This window comes from Gopherus flavomarginatus, chromosome 1 (genome assembly GCF_025201925.1).
Source record: "Gopherus flavomarginatus isolate rGopFla2 chromosome 1, rGopFla2.mat.asm, whole genome shotgun sequence".
Classification (NCBI taxonomy): Eukaryota; Metazoa; Chordata; order Testudines; family Testudinidae; genus Gopherus; species Gopherus flavomarginatus.
In genome coordinates, this window is record NC_066617.1 from 150,925,733 (window position 1) to 150,930,279 (window position 4,547).

The 4,547-nt window shown below is 46.7% G+C and overlaps 1 non-coding gene across 1 annotated transcript; it reads left to right on the plus strand.

Moving 5' to 3' along the window:
- The first annotated feature begins 2,305 nt into the window (after positions 1-2,305).
- On the plus strand, positions 2,306-2,378 carry TRNAC-ACA (transfer RNA cysteine (anticodon ACA)). Its single transcript has one exon. It is a non-coding gene; the product is annotated as a tRNA-Cys (tRNA).
- The last annotated feature ends 2,169 nt before the right edge of the window (positions 2,379-4,547 follow it).

The window sequence follows — 4,547 nt, forward strand, 5'->3', positions numbered from 1 at the left end:
GACTAGTACTGGTCCCAGTACAGACACCACTAGTTACCTGTTTCCATCATGAAAACTGACCATTTATTCATACCCTTTGTTTCCTATCTTTTAACCAGTTATTGATCCACGTGAGGACCTTCCAGAGGTGAAAGTAAGCCAGTATGTTCCGGTGTGGGGTACCGGCAAGAGCCAGTACGCTGTGCCAGCCCGGCCCGGCTTCCCCAGGCTGGTGATTTAAAGGGCGCAGGGCTCCCTGCAGTGGCCGGAGCCCCAGGCCCTTTAAATTGCCTCCCGAGCCCCCCTGCCGGAGCCCCGGGGAACAAATCACTGCCGTGGAATGCTGTTCTCTCCCACTCTGCAAACACAGAGCAGGGGCAGCAGAAGCTTCCTTACAGTGGGGGGGTGGGCACTGTTGTCCGAACTATGGCACCCCCATGACACCCCTTCCCTAAGGACCCACACTCACATCACCTCTCCCCCCGAGGCCACACTCACAGAATGCCTCTTCCCCAAGACTGCACCCTTTCCTCCCTCCATCATTTGTCTTAACAGTCAGTGAAGAGTGGTGGGGCCATGGCCCTCTCAACCCCCTGTTCCAGCACCCCTGACACAGAGCTAAGCAGGCAGCAGTGTGAGCATGTCTGTGTGTGTGACAGAGGCTGCTGTGCTGAGCTGAGCCAGTGAAAGAAGGGCGGCTGATGTCAGGGCTGTCCCCTGCCCCAGAACTGGTTGCTTCCAGCAGCTGTCAGAACTTAGAGACAGTGTGCCAACATACTCAATCTTCCCCAACACACAAACTGTCTCTCCCCAACCACGCACATTGCAGTTGAAAAGCAGCTGGCAATCTAGTAGGATGCCCATGGAACAGAGAAACCTGCATCATGTGATGCTGTACCAGACCGTGAGGCATTGCAAACCTTTCCCAAAGCACCCTGCAGCCAGTTGTACAGTGGGATAGCTACCCACAGTGCACTGCTCTCTGTGGCAATCCAAGAGATTCTAGCACGGATGTGCTCTGGTGACACAGGGTGGACATGCAACAGCTGTTCAATTAAAACACCTTAACTAAAGCCACATTACCCTTTAGTGTAGGCATAGCTTAAGAGTGAGACAAGCCCCAGCTCCGTTGAAACTAAAGAACCATAACTTTCTCCATAGTTGGCAGGATTAGAGACATGTGGACGATTGGCAGGGCGGGTCTCACGGGAGGTTAGAGAGGTGTGGACGGTGGGCAGGGCAGGTCAGGGGAGGGGCAGAGAGGTGCAAGTGGTGGGCAGGGCTGGTCTTAGGGAAGGGTTCAGAGAGGTGTGGGCAGGGTGGGTCTCAGGAGAGGGCTCAGAGAGGTGTGGGCGATGGGTAGGGTGAGTTTCAGGGAAAGGCTCAGAGAGGTGTGAGCAGCAGGCAGACCTTGGGGTAGGAGGTGAAGAGGCGCGAAGAGGCCTTGGGGGAGGAGAGGAGCGAGCGAAAGGTGGATCAGCAGGCCTCAGCCAAAGAGGAAGAGCAGGGGTGGGAAGTGGCCAAATGGGAGTGAGGGCGGAGCACAAGTGGGGCCTCAGAGGGAGAAGAACAAGTGAAGGGGGTGGAGTGGGGAGATAGCACCGCGGTCTGGGCAGGGCTGCCCAGAGGATTCAGGGGGCCTGGGGCAAAACAATTTTGGGGGCCCCTTCCATAAAAAAAAGTTGCAATACTATAGAATACTATATTCTTGTGGGGGCCTCTGCAGGTCCTGGGGCAAATTGCCCCACCTGCCACCCCTCTAGGCAGCCCTGCCTTCAGCCTTTCCTCGTAAGTCCCCTGTCCTCTAATCATTTTTGTTGCCCTCCCCTAGACTCTCTCCAATTTATTTCTGTAGTGGGGCGGGGGGAAGCGAAAACTGGATGCAGTGCTTCAGATGTGGCCTCACCAGTGCTGAATAGAGGGGAATAATCACTTCCCTCGATCTGCTTGAAATGCTCTTACTAATCCAGCGCAATATGACCAGTTACCCATATTAAATGCTGACACAGCAATATTTGATAAATTAGTTCCTGTCCATTCAGGAGGTTATTTCCCACCTATTCATAAATAATGAAGATGCTCTAAGCGGAGGGGAGAGAGCTGTCCTGTCCGTGTAGTTAACCCATCTCCCCAAGAGGTGGTAGCTATGTCAGTGGGGGAAGCTATGCTGGTGTGTGTGCAAGCTGTGGTGTCTACATGTATATATAAAGTTTAATCAAACCCCATTTTTAAAACCACTGTGGTGTGGGAATAGAAAAGGAGCTCGCTGAGGCAAGGCCTGTCCTTCAAAGTCCTTAAGATCATTGACTTGCCACTGCAATTGTCAGGGGGCTATAGCTCAGGGGTAGAGTGTTTGACTACAGATCAAATGGTCCTTGGTTCAAATCCAAATGCTCTCTTACAAAACTCTTCTTTCAATAAAAATAATTCCATTTCCAGTATGGTTAGGAGCTCCAATAAATAGGGATCCCTGAAACAAATAGACACACTCAGTGTTTCCCTGTGCAAATGCATAAAAACCTAGCAAACATGTCCCCCAGCTGAAATCAGTTCCAATCCTCTAAGTGTCTAGGTTTGTTTTCATCAATAAAACAAAGGCACATGAAGACACATTTGCAGGTCCTTGGCCTTCATGGGCTACAATGTGCAGAACAAGAACCACATCCACTTGGGAGGAATGAACTAGTCTCTACTACATTTGGTAAGTAAGTTGCCATTGGGACTGAAAACTCTACTGGAGGTGGACAGGAGCCTGTTACAAAAATAAAATAACCAAGATTTACCAAACTCCCTGTTACACATTCAATCCTCTGTTTGTGCACACGGCATCAGCTGGGGCTCTAATAAATGGCAACCTTCCTTTAACACACATCATTGTTCCTTGTAACTTTCAGATGCATTCGAATGGCAGCTGTTTAGAGGTCATGTGCTTCTAGTTCATGAGCAGCAGCAGAGTCTCTGTACATTTACCAGCCATAGAGCTGGGTGTGTCTGCATCTAAGTAACTGTAGAGTCAGTGTAGTACCAGACAGTTAATTGCACAGTCTCACTTTCTGATCTCATTGATCATTTGGGTAGAAACAGCAATGGTTTGGTGGTTTTTGTTTTTGTTTTTTCCCCCCTTCATTTTCTAATAAGGAATGTGTGATCTTGAGCATATTAGTTTAAGTTCCCTGTGGGTCAGGAAAATTCCATCTCCTTGAAATAGCTGGGGAAGTGACCTGTTTGTATAACCTAAAATAAAGGAGCTTTTGTAAAGCAGTTTCTTCTTTAAATATGCTGGGATAAAAATAGTAAATAGTAAATTCCACAGCCAGAAACCAGGCCAGGATCAATTGATGAGGCCAGGATCAATTAATTACAGAAGAAACAAACTCTTGGGAAGTAGCTGTAATTTGTCCCCAAACCTTTCTTTGTTCTCCTATGCTATCAGGGATGTCTTCTAGAGGGCAGAGTTAAGGTTATCTGGGCATGAACCATCACTCTGTATTCCCTGTTTTTCCAGAGTTTGAGTTTTACTAAACTCAATGTTCTGGATGGTAAGAGGTAGTCACAGTCAAAGTTAATTCTGTGTTAATAAAGGTTTTGTTAGTGACAAATAATGAGACTAATCCATCACTGCGGTCATTCCACTGACTTCAATGTACTCTTTCCCCATTTCTAGTTCCAAAAAAATAAGCAAATTAAAACAACCTTGAGAACTAAAATACTGTGAGAAAGTGGAAATTTTAGTAGCTCAAATAATTCAGTTTCTTCTGTGTCTTGTGCGTGTGTAAATGGCACAACACGTTAATTTATAAGCACATCTTTCATCACTTCTTTAAATATTCTGTAGTACATTAACTAGATCAAGTGGGTTATTCAATGCAGTGAGGTTTTCATGCATTGCCCAAAACATATTTTTCATATTATGTAAATGAACACAACTCATTGAACACAAAATTGTGTATTTCCTGCTGTGAACTGTGTCAGTAGCTCAAATTAATAGGTTTATTTTCTCTCTCTCTCTCTCTCTCTCTCTGTAAGGCACAACAAAATAATTTAGTGATGCTGAAAACATTCCCTTCTCCTCCAGAACTGCCTTGGAATCACCTTCCCTTTGTAGATTAATCTGCCCCTGTGTCTCTACGAGGAAAATATAGTTTCTATGAAAAAACCACCATTTTTTAAATAAAGGGACTGAGACAGAATAGCAACAGGATCCTGGTTTGCACATCGATGGTGACAAGGGATTGAACTCGATTCCCTCTTTTCACAGACACATTTTTTTTATTCTCTGAGGTCAAACATAAGTTTAAATGTTGTACTTAGTCCTCTGCCTTGTAGCTTCGACAGTCACAGATGCGTTACTGCAGCCTAGGCCTTGTGTCCATGTTTAGGTGGTTTTCACCTAAACGTTCAAGCAGCTCACAGTAATGTGCCAAGCTCCCCAAGTCTCACTGACAGCTGAGCTCTTCCTGCCCACTGAGCCCAGCCCAGACAGTGGGTGGGTGGTGGGTGAGTTTTTACCCAAATAATTGACAGACTCAAGCAAGGAGCAAAGAAATGTTTGCTTCAGTCACTAGGTC